Source organism: Hetaerina americana, unplaced genomic scaffold, assembly GCF_022747635.1.
Source record: "Hetaerina americana unplaced genomic scaffold, ioHetAmer1.1.p SCAF_5, whole genome shotgun sequence".
Lineage (NCBI taxonomy): Eukaryota > Metazoa > Arthropoda > Insecta > Odonata > Calopterygidae > Hetaerina > Hetaerina americana.
In genome coordinates, this window is record NW_027287095.1 from 41999072 (window position 1) to 42015407 (window position 16336).

Consider the following 16336-nt stretch of genomic DNA (forward strand, 5'->3'; position numbering starts at 1 on the left):
GACGTGTACGAAAGCTCAACTCTTATTTCATCTAATTTTTGTTCTTCTCCCCTTTTCACAGGTTTTACTCGAGAGAGCGGAACATAACTTCACAAGTGATTTGAATGATGAATTCCGAGGAATGGATTCGGAGATGACTCCGTGGAATATCAGTGAGTAAATTGTACTCTTTACTAATTTTGTACTGCTTTATCATCGGTTATTATCCAAAGTTATTCCCGTGAATTCGATTAGAGGTAGACTTAACCTTAAATGCGACCATCTTTCCCAAGTACTAACCGAACATTTTCACTTCATCCATTCCTTTCCCCCTCCCTCCCTCACGCAAAGTAAAGCGGTGGTCACTTGTTTTCAAGTAGATCTTGTAATTAAGACTGTCGTCGTAGATTTATCCCTCTAGAGTCGTTAATTCTAAGATCCGAGAATAAATTGAAGCTGATCTATCAATCAGGAAGATGGTTGACCAAATCAGAATGTGCGTTTTAACAATCTAATTATTTTGTGCGTGATATGGATAAAACTTAAATGATGATGACATAGTCCAACCTAATTTATGAAGGATCCAGACTAACACGTTTTAGGCTCTTCATCGTGATAATTGAGAAGTAGAACTTTACTCTTATCTATCGAATGGTGGTAAAGAAATTATGTAGAGAACTAAAATAGCTGTAATATGTTGTATTTCGAAGACACGTATCTCCCTTGAATGATCAGGCACCTAGCCCTAGATTAATTCCACCCCATGCTTTGAGGGTGCTGCCTTAATACTTTCGGTGTTGAGGTAGTTTGTTGTGGAATTTGGTCTTCAAGCGATTTTCCCCGAAATTTCCCTTTCTCTTTGCGGTATCTTCTCTCCGTAATCAACGGTTTCTGCTATTGAATAACGCAATCGCGAATGTCTCCTGCATTCTCGCGTTCGGCTCGGCGTAAACTCTTTTGTGTTGCCAACGGCATAAATTAGAATAAGTTTAGCAATCAAGGTGAGGGTAGTGTCTTGTACGAAGGTAGTCTCGGTGGTGCGAAGAATCGGAAGGCAGATCACAGCCTAAAAAGGGGGTGCATAGGTGGATGTAGTTTCGCCCGCAATGCTCCCCTCTTCCACTTCGCCGTACAGTTGAGTAGGGCGTGCCAGAGAACTGCCGAACCAGGAGGGGCGGGGCGATCCCACATGCCTTACCCATCCGACCCTCGTCTCCTTAGATCAAGTGACGGGGCCTTCTTATGGGTTTCCTCTCGTCCCTCGCTAGCTCATCTCCCCTCTTAATCCTCTATTTGCAATAACTATTCTCACTAGGACGGCTGCGATGAACGATTTGTTCGAAATCCAAATGCTAAATGTGTTTAAAGGCGGGGAAATGGTACGGCAGGCTTGGTCGAGGCCTAGGCATTCGGTCAACGCACGCCATCGACCCATCCCCAAAATGCCGCGGAGGGGAGGGAATGACACCCGCTCCCAGCAAGGGGCTTGAACCCCAGTCCAACGGGTCCGACTACATATTTGATGTTACCCAGTCGAAACTCGACGGTGGCGTATCAGACTGGCGCGTGTACAGACGAAAGCCATCGGAATTAGATGTTTCACAGTGAATGCGATATAGCTGCGAGATGCGAATGTAGGGAGTGCTTTGTTATGGTTGTCACCTACTAGGCATCGGATTTGTCAGAGGAAAATATTCTTTAGTTCAATATATCGAAAGGGATCACCTATAAAATTGACCGAGGAATATTTGCCCTCAGGGATAAGGAGAAAGTTGCTGTAGGAATGCCTTCAAGCGACTGTATACAATGTTCCTCCAAACGTGAACGTCTTCTTATCTTATTTATTTTTTAGTACCCTGCAAGCCACCTTTGGTAGGGGGGTGGATACTAATTTTGACCAGAATATTTTTATCACTACTATCGGTCGGACAACGCTATTCTGATCCCTTATCGTTCATGGAAAAAATGCAAACTTAAATCTATCTGTTCTACAATTAATATCTCTAATTTTATTGATATGATCTCGCCTACCGTATCGCAATGGGGGTAAAGATAAACTTTCAATGTCACTGCTAAAGAAATATCCTTGCAATAAATGCAAGATAAATCTGTAATTTAACCTTCGCTCCGTGAGTGATTCCCAGCCTAACACCTCTTCAAAATTTTGTTACGCCACTCAATTAGTCTCAACAGAATTTAACAAATCTTGCTCCTTTACGCTGCACGCGATCTAATTCGGCAAGCACTCCAACTGAATGAGGATGCCATGTACTAGCAGCATATTCTAAATGAGGTCTTAACCAGCGAAAGGTAACATTTCTCTTTAAACATTTCATCGCATTTACCCCGTATGCTTCTGATAAATACTGATTTTTTGTTAGTGTGTCCACAAATTCCCCGTATATGTTTCACCAAGGAGAGGTCGTGAGTGAGGATAACGCCCAAGTATTTAATCGAGTCCAGGCATTCCATTTCGGTGTTCTCGATTCGGGAACGCCGGAAAGTTGTGCGGGAGGGAATTGCTCTTTTTCCAAAAATTCATCGCTACGCACTTGAAGTTAATTCTCATTACCAAGTGTAGCACCAGCGTTGCATATAGTATCATTGAGGTTATCTGCTAAAGCTGCTTTATCCTTAAGATTACGGATATCTCTGTAAACCACTGCATTGTTGGCAAATGATTGTAATATACTAGTGACTACGGAGTTAGTCAGTAACTTAAAGAAGGAATAGAGGAGTCTGATAACACTTCCTTGGGGAATGGCCGAAGAGACTTCTATTGCATTAGAGCTAATCCCATCTATGATTGCTCTTTGACCCGACCATTCGAAGAGTTTTTAATGCAACCCTGATTTTCATGTATGTATGTCATATGCTTCTAGCTTTGCGAGTAGTTACCTATGAGGTACTTCATCGAAAGTCTTTTAAAAATCTAGGAAAACCCCGTCCCTTGGAACATTCCTCTCTTGAACAAAGGATATTAGGAACAAAAAGTGCCAGTTGTCTCGCAGGATTTACCTTTTCGGAAACTGTTGATTTTCCATCCACAACTCCTGACTATAGAGATTCTCACATTCGAACTAGCAACAATATGAAGTAAGATCTGGTCCTTTCCCGGCGTATTTGCTTTATGAAGTTTTCTCGGGTCTTCCACCGGGTCAGGGGTTCCATGTTGGCCGGTTTCGAGTAGTAGTAGTAGTTTTGAGGGGAGGCGACCGACAGCTGAGGTAATTTGCGCCATAGGGGATGGACAGGAAAGGATGAAGGGTGGAGAGAAACCCGGCGTCGGCATTAGCCTACTCTTTACGAAAGGCGCCAAGGGGTCCTCAGCTTAACGTCCCATCCGACGGACGGCGTACTCACACAAAGTGCCCTCCACGAAGCACCTCAAGTAGGGATCGGGATACAACTGAAAAATCTGCTTTTATTTGCCAGGATTTGAACCCGGGCCTCTTGGTGGGAAGCCATAACGTAAGCCACCATACCATCCCGATCCCCCCTAGATATCTTATAGACATGAGTGATCTCATTCCTTTTGTCGCTGCAGATATTATCCATAATAGTCTTCATCTTGGTGTGACATAGCCTTTGGCATCTTAATAATTTTCTAACATTCACATTGCAACATCTAGGCTCCGTGTTATCTTTTTTAAATTTACTGGGAATGAACTTGGCTGCTGGGCACGTGATCACAAGGAAGTGATTCTACGTATTCACAGTATTTTGGTGATAACTGTCTTTCTTGAAACTTTCAAATTGATACTGTAGAACACACTTTAGGCCATGCCTTTTGGCTATATATGAAATAATTTCATTTGAAGTAGTGACCATATCTTTCTGAAGTTGTCGTGAAACCTCCATCAGTTAAGTTAGGAGACATTGCTCCTCACTATTTGAGAGGGCATTGCTTATATTTTCACCTTGGAATTACACCCTCTAGATAAATTATTTTATTCACACCTAATGTTACTACCCAGATTCATTGTACAAGGTAATAGAAATATTAATACTGATTTGAATTGACATTGACAATTTGAATTAATTTTTACAAATATCATAGGAATACGGATTGTAGAATACATTATATTGTAACCGTTAATGGAAGTATTGCACAAAATACTTATTAAGTGTAAAAGTAAATTAAAGTAAATTCATTCATGTTACTATTGTAAGGATTATCCTGTTATAATTGTGCCCTTCTTATAATCTAAATCTAAAAAAATTGACCCCCTTTAAAGTTCCATCATTAATCCAGTCATGGCGATCCATCAGTATCAGTCACCAAAGCGGTGGTAAATGTGAAAAATGAATTCAGCCATGCCTTTCAGTAACTCTTCAATACTTCTGGGTTCCACTTGATGTGATTGATCACCTTAATGTATTGGATTTTTATGATGATTCATCAGTTCATTAAAAGATGCTTTTCATCAATTGTTGTAAAAGATGTGATAGAATTTGTTGAAATACCTGTATCAATAGGCTGCCTAGAAAGCTATGAATTAACCATTCATATTTCTATAATGTGGATGGATCTTGCCCCACGAGATTGTTTATATTGCATTCTGCTCTTCAGTTCCTCTTCAATGCTGCCTAGGATTCCTAATTATTTTTCTGTTGCTCTTCCCTATTTCTTATCATAAGTCCCTTTATTATTTGTCAAATTGCCATTACCACTCCCTCAGCATTTTTAGTGTTTCTAAATCCAGCTTTCATCACCCTCATATCATTCCGTGCTTGGTTGGTCTTTTTACCCTTCTCAAATGTATTTTCACCAGTATTTTCATGCTGTGTTGATGCCTTTCCCCTTTCCTGAAAGACCAGGGCTGTGGAAATACCATGATTAGGAGTGCTATTAAAAACCAATGTTTTTAAGTTGTCCATACTTCCCAGAGAGTGGTTTCCTATCAATTTAGATCTACCTTACAATTTTTGGCCTTTTTCACATTTCAACCTACTGCTCCCTATCATTACCCCTGATGTAAGACTAATAAGTTTCATGTCCTCTTCATCCTGCGAATTATTTATAGCTCAAAAATATATTCTATATAAATATTTTCACGAATTTTTTGTTCACAGTAATCTGATCCTAGTTATCTGATTGCTCCTCTTTATCAAAGATTCTTTCCTTGGTGTAATTCTTTTGTTTGTGCTTATAACTTCAAACCTCTGTCCAAAAACTTTCAAGATAGATGGACTCTCTTCCTGCAGTTGTTCATTTTGCACAACTTTTGTATTTAATTTAGCCTTCCTATTTCTTGCGAACCTCATTTGCTTCTCATAATTTTCCCTGATTCTCATCTCAGACCAATCTTATTGGTTTTTTAATGTGATCAGCATCAATTATAAATCGGTAAGATGACACTATATAAAGCATGTTCATCTAAAAATCTGAGTCTTTGGCATTTCTTTCCTTCAGAGACTTACTATTACCTAGCCTCTTGCACCATTTCCTCTGTGTATATTTTGATGGATGCCCACTTTCATGAGTAATAGTGTGCATCCATGCTAACCCCCTGCCCATCTCCTCTCTCCAATCACTATCCAAACCTATGCAGTCTGCTACAGACTTTGGGTTTTTTGTCTAACCACTCTTTAATACTATCTTCAGCAATGAATTCATTAACTCGGCCCAATTTACTCCGCCAATTGCCTTTTAGAATTCCCCAAGGCAAGAAAATACTTCTTTTAGAATTCCATATTTCTCTCTACTAGTGACCTCATAAATGCTGCGGCATCACTCATACCCTCCCATTTCTGGAACCAGATTGATCACCAAATAACCATTTGATCAATCAATTAATTTTCTGCATCTTTTTGTTGATGGCCTTAATTGCTTATTTGCTGCATTGAAAACTTGGCTTAGTGTCTTTTAGTTCTCTCATATGAAATAGACCTTCAGCGAAGGAGGAGTTGACTGCACCCAGTTCTCCCAGAGTCCCAATCCAGGCATTTGCTTGCCTCTCCATTTAAGGAGAAGATTTAGAAGTCATTTTATTTCACATAATTCCTTCCTCCTTTTTAATTCCCTCTTCCAGCCACAGCCCCTGTTCTGACTTACAGGGTTGTTCATACATCATATTTACTTCGAGCTCTGCCTCCATGAGTGTTTTTCCTTTACTCGATATGGGAATTTATGACAATCGCAATTATTTTGGACAAAAGTTCACCCCCATAAATGCGCAAATGATCCCATAAAAAACTCATCCATTGAAGTTTTCTAAAATCCTTTACCGGATCCTTATTTTTTTAAATCCCCACACCCCTATTCTACAGGTTCCTGTATTTCAGAACATTTTCTTGAATAAATTTTTTAGAGATCACATTAAGTGAAACCTATTGTTCTCATGTATTACCTATGTTTGCCTATTACCAATATAAGATAAATCCATTTTTTTCAGAATAATATTTTTGTATTAGCGCAGAATGGTTTTTCTGATGGTGAAATGATATGAGTGCTATTCATTCAGGTAACTGTATGTTTAAGAATTAAATTGGTTATTGCATATTAAATAACCAGTGTGTTCCCTCAACCAATGTTGGTTTGTCATGGATTGGCATCTCTCGATTAAATTTGTGATAGACAATTGTCAAAGGTTGAATTTTGGCACAATTGGACTCCTATTTCATTTTTTTTAAATTCCTTCCTGGTGAAACTGCTATTTTTCCTGGATTATGTCATTATTATGCTCTTAATATTTTCTGCGAATCTGTGCAACATCCTAGAGGCATAATGTTTTCCTTTCTCTCCTTTGCTCCCTAAAATTCTGACCGCACACCCCTGGGCACTTTTTTGTCTTTTTCTGACTGAACCTATCTGCTCCTTTTTTCTCTTCATCATTGCCACTACTCTCTTTACATAGATAATCTTCAAATAGTATGTTCTCATTGCTATTTACATGAGCTAAGTAATAAGATATTTAAAGTTAATTAGGAGGTCTCCTCTATTAAGGATTGTGCCAGTTGTTCTTCTGAACAGCAGCAAAACTCAAGCTATCCTTCTCAGGAGCTCAGCATTAACCAAGAAATTCAATCTCAACTTCATCCTCAAATTCAAAGTTGGACAAACAGAGCTACCCTACTCCAAAACCATACATAACCTAGGTGTAATCCTGAATGATAACTTATCATATAAAAAACAAATTTGGCATAGTTCAAATCAAATCAATATGGCATTATACCAACTTAAGAGGAATAAAAAGAGCATAAGCTTTAGCTGCAGTGCATCCTAAATGTTTGATACCTTTTATCTTTGCAAAGGTAAGCGAGATCTCACTCCCTTTATGAAAAATTAAATTGGTCAAGTACCTTTACAGATTTGAAATACATTCTTTCAACATTTCTTTATGTACCAACAATGAACCTTCCTACTTAATTGAATCATTTTCAAAAATAATTATGAAAATGTCTTTAATAACTAGAACAGAACCAAGCAATCTCATATATCTAACCCACTGAACTACCACCCTTCTGTAAGTCATTTATTGTGGCAGCTTTACAACTAATCTCACCATTCCAACCTGTCTTAGTACATCTTGTTCAGTAGAAATTTTCAAAATATAAATGGTATGATATTTAATTGAAGAATGCAATATCACTGTTTTATCCAAATTACATTAGTAATATCATTTTTAATTCACGTTCTTTGTTTGTGCTTTGGGTCATGTCTCAGAGCATAATAAACATTAATGGTATTCCTCATTTAATATTAAAGTTATTTCCTCCATTCTTTCTCATATGCACATCTTTAAGATCACTGATTAACATTCATAGTCTTCACTTCATTTTAATGGAGACTTCTAGAGTGAAAATAATTATTCTGCTCCTCTTTCTACTTTTGTGTGCATATCCTTGGAGTTGCAGAAGATTTGAAATCATGGAGTGAGGCAAGGATGCCTGAAAATATGCTGTATGTCCACCAACCAGCCCTCTTCAATGTGGTGGAATGAATTTACTTTTAAACTGTGTAAGTCCCTATTTATGCTAATTTATCGTATATGTATTTTCAATTTGATGATTGTTGGCACCTGTTGGAATAGTAGTTGGCTGAAGTGATTTTGAATTTTCATTAATGAGTCGCTATAGTTATGATGACTTCTTGATGGCAATTGCTTCCTGCATGATTGGTTTTCGAAATTTCGGCGTAGGTGTTAAATATTTTACAAAATGCCAGGGATACATTTTTTTTGGTACTGAAGTCTTCTCTTCCTAATCAGGTATATTATTCTAACATAATGATATTTTTAAAGCATACAGCATAGAGAAATTTTCTTCCTAATTAGTACAGTATTGTAATGTGTTCAAATAAGTCAGATAGTATTTAAGAAAGTTTCATGTTAATCTTTGGCCCTTCATTTATGAAACAAAACTATAGTTTTTGAAAACTTGTAAAGAAGATTCATTATTTACATGTTAAAAGAAAATCTTTGGATCCTCATCCCAATTTTGTAAAAATCATCATCCAATGGAATGACATCAATTTTACTGAACCAATAGATGGTAGATATCTGTAATCTGTTTGTTAACTGCCTTTTAATCATTTCTAGTGGCCATTGTTCCAATGAAAATCATGCAAAATGACTTCACCTGACTACTTTTAACTAATATTTCTGTGCATTAGATTCAATTTAATGTGATCACATAGGGATTGGCATCCAAGTTAAGTGTATGAGAATGAGGGACAGAAACGTTTGCAAAAGTTGCTGAAATTATGATAATTGTAATTGAAAACTTAAATTTTAATTTATGTGCATTACATTCAAATAGTATAATTTGAGCATGCATAGTTAAGTAATTTAAAAATTACTTGTATAATTTTAATGACAAAAGTGTCATCAGTTATGATGAATCATTGTCACAGGTTAACAGTCCCAAGGATTGATTGGTAGCAGCTCTTTATACTATATCTTGTTCCCTGCCCATCTCTTCATTCCCTAACAGCTCCTTGCAATCACATATTCTATCATCTGCTTGTCATTGCTCATCCTAGACCTAACTCTGCTATTCTTCAATTATCCATGCTTTCTTCTTTTCATTCACTTCTTTTTGTGTAGTTGCATCTTCTGTATATTTTATTTCTGAAAACAAGTGGTTTTTTGGTGAATTTTTTTCTTTTTTACCCTATTCACAAGCTGTTAATGTCTTCAAAAACTAGCCTGTAATATTTCAGGGATATTTCTAGAAAAACTTGAGTTTTGATTTAGATGAACTGAATCCCATTAAATAAGTCTTTTTAAATGGAGAAGCTGTTTCATAATATTCTCCAACAACTGTGCGCAGTTAAAACTGACATATGGTAAACGGGTTGAAATTATATTGAGTACATATTTGGAGATTTTTTGGAATAATAACATCTGTCATCAATTCCCTTCTTGCAATTACTAATTTCAACAAAGCAATTCTTCTCCTAATGTTCTCAACTCTAAATGCTGATGCCTATTTTGCTACAAAATTCTGTGTAAATACCAGAACCGCTCTGATTTATTCTCTCCTCTCTTGATGTTTAATACAAAACTCTCCATCAAGCACTTGAGATGAGTGGTATCTGTTACCATATATTTTCCTTCCCTCTTCTCTTAATTTTTATCTTCTAATTAGGCAACAACGTTCATCATAAAAGTGTCCACTCCTTGCAATCCCTTCAAAGTTTATATTCTCCTGAATCTCTTGATATTCCTCTTTGCTTTTTTACCCCATTCTTATCCTTCCTTTCCACTCTCTTTTTTGTTCTCTGAGCCCTTAGATTTTATTTAATCGAAATAGTCCACTCCATGCGTGGAGTCACTTGCCATGATTAGCTGTCTAGAATACTTCTTTCATACCTCTAACACGTAATTGAACTTTCTGGAAACAGTGTTGGGAGAAATTTTTTTACCCATTCAGTGAGTTCTGTTCAAGTATCTCTCGTTTAAGATACATAATGACATCGGAAAGACACATAATTGGAAAATACATCAAACATTGATTCATGCTTAAGAGATTTATGCAATTGATGCCACCTAATGATGCTGTAGTGGCACTCATTAGTGGTGAATGGGCAACCCAATGTTTCCATGTAAAAATCTTGACTAAATATAAATTAACCAAATAATAAATCAACGCACAGCATTGCTAAAACATCTATCTCCTTGATTCCAACATATTTGGATGCATTTTACCCTTTCTTGGGAACGATTTTCTCGGTCACATGTTGTCATTTGAGGGTATGTCTATCAGACAGCAAAGTACCTCCAAAATGAATACCAATTTGTTGCATTTTTTCCTTAGCAATAAGTGGACATTTTATTTTCCATATTTAGCACTGGGTCATTTATTTTTTCTAATTTTACAAAATTTTTAATTGACAAATTAATATTTTCATGATCTAAGATGCAATCTGATGTTATTAGTACAAAATTGTGTAAAGTTGCTATTATTGTATTATTTTTAACCTTTTGCATGTTGTTTATATGTATATTTGTGCTTATGCATGTTTTCATTATTGTTTTTCAATGTTTCATTACATTGTTTTGCTCTTAAGTATTGATGGTGTGCTTACAATGAATTGAAATGCTATCACCCTTAATTCTTCATTGGAGTGATAGAACCACACCAACTTTTCTGGATGCTAAGAACATCTTCTCATTTGCCATTCACCAAAATGATATTTGTGGTGTATTACCCTAATATGCATACATAGTTTAACTGAGCGGAAATGACTTAATCATTCCGGGTAACATAGCATCATTTTTTGATTTTGAATCTACAGTAAAGATGACCTATTTTTATTTGAGATGACATTGTATTGACCAGAAGAACACATGCTTAATAGAATCTATTTATTAGACTTCATTTGCTCACCGATTTTTCAGTAATTTCAATTTCCATTAAATTTCATTTCTTTATTGGGGTTTTGAATTATTCTTACATTCATAATATTCCTGAGAAAGGAAATATTGTTAGTTTGTCTCTGTGTCTTTTTCTATAAGTCCCCCCCTTGTTTTCATCATATTTCTCGGACCAATCTCGTCCTAATCTTCTTGATTTTTCATCCTTCAAATCCTTGTTTCCATCGTCCACCCATCTTTAATTGCATTATTCTTTGATAGCACAAGTTCCATGATTTCAAATGCATATCTTTCATTAAAATTGCACAGATATTAATGCAGTCAGACCTCTACTAATTGAATAAATATGTACAATGTATGTTCTAGTTGGTGTCACTTATTAACCTCGTCTTGGTTCAAAATATCTTATTTTTTGTCTGCCCAACCAGGGTATTGTGAAATAGTATATCGAATTGCTTTAAATATTAAAATTTACTATTTGATCCTGGGTTGATTTTCTAAGAAAGGTAACTTAGTCATCAGAAAGACTTTAGTAATTTGAGAAATTGTGTGAAAATTGCACTGTCAAATACATCAAACTTTCCAATTATTTTCTGCAACATATCGGGCCTGAAGTTTGAAATGCAATTAAAATTCTAATCTCTTAGAATCATCAGATTTGATGAGGGTCCCTTTTAACGAGGGGACTATTTTGTAGACTAGAGATGAATTTAGAAAGCTTGGGCAGTCGCCAATGAAAAAAAAGGACTTGCATGGAATTGATGAGTCAGAATCAGTAAATAACATGAAATAGAATTTTAGGTTGTTCATTTCATTTTGAACAAGAAAAGTAAAAAATAATATATCTGAATGTAATATTTACTGTTGAAGTTCTTAATTTTTACGCCAAGTGTATATTTTGATGACTATTCTCGTTGTTTCCTTTTGCTGGAGAGATATTTTCAAGCTGGAGCACATTATTTTACTAAGTGGATCATGGGTACTGACAAGGAATTAGAATAATAGTCACGTTTTGACGTTTAATACATTACTCCACTCTGAAAAACTTCATTCTGCTTCTGACAATTTTTGTTAATTAAATTCAAATATTTTGTTGAATTACCCATAACTTTTGGGTAATCATATGACTGGCATCCTTACTTCATCTAGCGAAGGAATCTGTTTTATGAAGGAGTACATTTATAATCATATCTAAATTTTTCCTATGATTAATTTCAAAGGTCTCAGATATGATGTGCTCACATTGGGTGGCTCGCTCTTCAGAATTTTTTTCTGTCAATATTATGCCCTTCCTATGTGCTTATTCACATGCTAGGGAATGCATTTTCGTGAATGTCTATTTCACCATCTTTTGCTACTTTCTTCTTGTGTATCATTGCAATGGGAGGGTGTTTCCGTATAACACCTGACAGCTACAACTTGAGGAACTGGGCCCCTCTTTTTCATTCTTAGATTGTGAATTGTACACTCCCATGTACCTATTGCCGTTATCAGTCAGTGTTCATCTTCTGCTAAGTGCATCTCTCTTAAGTTGTAAAACTTGCTATTTACGTAAAATGCTACCTACATTTACATACTAGGTTATAGTTAGCACCATATTTGCATATTCCTTCATTTTAAATTCTCTTCATGAGCACCATGCCAGTCATTCTCCGAAGTTATTGCATCCATGGCTTTACAGGGATGTCTTTCTTATAAATTCCTCTACTGAATCATGCTTAGTCATGTCATCAGAGGATCTTCCTGAAAATCTTTAGTCATTCTCAGAACAATCTTGGCAATTCGACTCCAGTAGCAAAGAATTTAAGGGTGATGGCATTTTCTCTGAAGCTACTATATTGTTGTATTATTTTTTCCACAATACCTTTCATTGCAGGTCATCAATTCCAGGGCACATGAAGTCAACCCTCATCCAATGGAATGCCAGTTGGAATACTTGTACTTTTTCAGTTCATCCAGAAATGCAGAGCCAGCAATGGGTGCTGTTTATTCCAGTGATGTTGGACTATCCGTACTCGAAAGACAACATTGCCCTTGGTGCTTCAGCAGCAGGAGGGACTAGAGGACACCACTTTTTGATGTTCCCTATTTAAGGCAGCTGTCAGCAATGAATAGAAAATAGAAACTATTTACAAAGCAATTGAATGCTGGTCATATTCTGGGAGCAGTTGACTGCTGCAGGTGGATATCTGGAACTGTTGTCTAGTGGCTTGAACAGGACTTCTTTGATTTAATGTTTGGAACCACTAGATTGCACCCCTCTAGGAGACCCACTTGTGGAAGTAAACTGCTTCTGGTACACCACCTGCATCTTTGAAGGTGTAAATTGTTTTTGTTTTGTTCATAGTTGACAGCTATCTTGAGGGGAGGAACACAGAAATTTGCTTCTCTATAATTTTGTAAACAGAATGTAATCATTTTCAGGTCAAATAAAATTTTTTTATAAACCCTATTAAAATTTTAATTACCAAAGTCTCAACGCTGGACAGAAGCTGTTTTTAATTAAATAGGACTTATGGGATATTTTACGGCTTTTTTTTGACCCAAAAAGCAGCAAAATAGGTGTAAATAGCCATGATTTTACTTTTCTTTTTATATTTGCTCAAAAATATTGTATAATTGATGAATTTTTTTTCATGAGATATCATGCATTAAATATTATATATATTGATTGGCCAGAAGAAAAGAGTGGGCAGTAAAAAAATTATTCTAAGTCCAGAGCAAAAATTTCCATGGCCAGGGTTAAAGAAATTCAAATTGTTCTAAACAAATATTTTATTGTATAGTAAGTGTACACAGTTTCACTAAATAAGACAAAGTTAACATGTACAGGCAAAAATGCATACTACCATGCATATTCATTTATTGGCATGGCAGCTTGCAATACAGTGGAGTACACAAAGTTGCATTAAGTGATGCACAGGATAGATTCCATTGTCATTAGGTGATGCATATTCCCTCTATTCTGCAATTCACCTAGATCACAAGAAGTCCTGTAAAAAGGAAATAAAATTAGAAGAACTGTGACAAACTAAAATAGAATAAGATAATGAGCTGAGGTTGAATTGTTGAGTTGTCTATTACCATTCTTTATGTCTATTCATTTTTTGTCATTAAAATTTTCCATCTTAGTTAATCAAGATATGTACTGATTGATTTTGACAAAGTGAGAAAATCTATACATTAACTAACTGCAAAGGGAGACTAACAGCAAATTTAAACCCTATGCCTCAAAATAATTCAAACCACATCTTTCTTCCTTGGATTGGCTTTATATATATATATATATATATATATATATATATATATATATATATATATATACATATATATTAGAATGCCAAAATTTACAATCTAACTATTGCAACAATGCCACTCTGGTATTAAGCAAAATTCACATTTATTTCACCTCTAATAGACTTCTGGCAATAATTTTTTTTTTTTTTTAAGGTAATCTACCGGTTAAGGTAGGTTTTTCGATGGACACAACTACCAAACAAATATTTTGTGGCTACTAACAAAACACAACCCTAAATTCTACTCTACACCAGGTCCCTCTTCATCTCCGAGTACTTTCTTCCGCCCTTCATCCCGTCCAACATCCCTATCCTGTTCCTTCCCTTTCCTCTTTTGCCCAACATTCTACCCTCTATCACAGTCTTCAACATCCCACTGCCGGTCAACACCCCCTTCATCCACTTTTCCTGCCTCCATAGGATTGCTCCCAACAAACCCCTCTCTTCGCCCACCATACCAAGTACTTCCTCATTTGTTTTCTTCTCTGTCCATTTCACCTTCTCCATTCTTCTCCACACCCGCATTTCAAAAGCCTCCAATCTACGTCTATCCTCCTGCTTCAATGACCACGTTTCCGCGCCGTACATAGCTACGCTCCATATCAAAGTTTTTACGAGTCTTTTCTTAACATCCTTACTCAAAGTCCCCGTCATCAACTCCCTCCTCCTCGTGAAAGCCTCTTTGCCTAGCGCAATTCTTCTCCTTACGTCCCTACTACTTTGACCGTGTTGGTCCAAAACACTACCGAGATACGTAAACTGTTCTACCTGCTCTAGTTTTTGCCCTCCTATTTTAATGTTAAGCTTGCCCTTTTTCTTTCTAGAAAATCGCATAACCTTTGTTTTATTAATGTTGATTCTCATCCCATACCTGTCGCACTGAATTTCCAATTCACTCAGCAATGCTTGCAACCCCTTGGCTGACTGACAAACTAAAGCTTGGTCATCAGCTAACCTAACTGATTTTACGAATTCCCCGCCCACTTTCATTCCTACCTCTAGTTCTTCCCATGCCTCTTTGATCATTTCCTCTGCATACAGGTTGAACAGCAACGGTGATAATGGGCAACCCTGCCTTACACCCCTTCCTAACACTGCCCATCCTGTCTCCCCGTTTCCCACCCGCACCTGAGCAGTCTGAGACATGTACAGGTTGCGGATTAGCCTCCTTTCCCTCCAATCTATTCCTATTTTCTGCAGAATACTCATTAGTTTTTCCCAATTCACTCTATCAAACGCTTTTTCGAAATCTACGAAACAGGCAAATACCTCCTGGTTGTGTTCTATATTCCTCTCGATTAATAATCTCATTACTGCAATGGCATCACGCGTACCTCTCCCCTTCCTAAACCCAAACTGATCATCCCCTAAGTAATCATTTGCCCTACTCTCTATCCTTTTGTTTATGATCCTGAGAACAACTTTAGCTGCGTGGGATATCAAACTAATTGTCCTATAGTCCTCACATGACGTGGCCTTTACCTTTTTCGGAATCGGAACTAAAACTGCTCTCACAAAGTCTTCCGGCCAGATTCCCTCCTCATAAATGCTACGGATCAGCCCATATAGCCTCTTCCTCCCACATTTCCCTAAGCATTTTAAAAGTTCCACGGGAATGTTATCTACCCCCACGGCCTTTTTTAGTTTCATCTCCCTTAATGCCCTTTCTATCTCATCGTCTAGTATGCCTGGACCTAAGCTATCTTCCTCTACGTCATATCCTTTTTCAATGTCTAACTTTGTTGGTTGAAGGTCTTCACTGTACATTTCTTCTATATACTCCTTCCTTCTCTCTTGGATCTTTCCTGTGTCCACTATTACCTTACCTGCCTTATCTCTTACTGTTAGCATAGATCTCCCTTTCTTACATCCCGATAACGATTTAACTTTGCTGTACAGCGCACCGATTTCACCCTTCCTCTGGAGACTTTCCATATCCTCGCACTGCGTCTTCCACCATGCGTCTTTTGCCTTATTTGTTGCCGGCCTCAATTCATTGTTCAATTCTTTGTACTTCATTTTGCCTAATTCTGTATTTATATTCTTCCATTTTCGCCGCTCATCCATCTTTGTAATCATCTCATCCGTGATCCATGGTTTCCTAGTCCTTTTAGCGTTAACGGTTCCAATAGTGTCTTTTGCGGCTTTAGACAACCCTTTTTTGATCATTTCCCATTTTTCTTCGATAGTAATAAGCCCTTTACCATCCTCCATGATTTTCTCTACCGCCTGTTTTTA

At 36.8% G+C, this 16336-nt stretch overlaps 1 long non-coding RNA gene across 1 annotated transcript; it reads left to right on the forward strand.

Moving 5' to 3' along the window:
• The first annotated feature begins 65 nt into the window (after positions 1–65).
• Positions 66–13244, forward strand: LOC139694311 (uncharacterized). Its single transcript, XR_011702114.1, has 3 exons — positions 66–152; positions 7840–7942; positions 12679–13244. It is a non-coding gene; the product is annotated as an uncharacterized lncRNA (long non-coding RNA).
• Positions 13245–16336: the final 3092 nt, after the last annotated feature.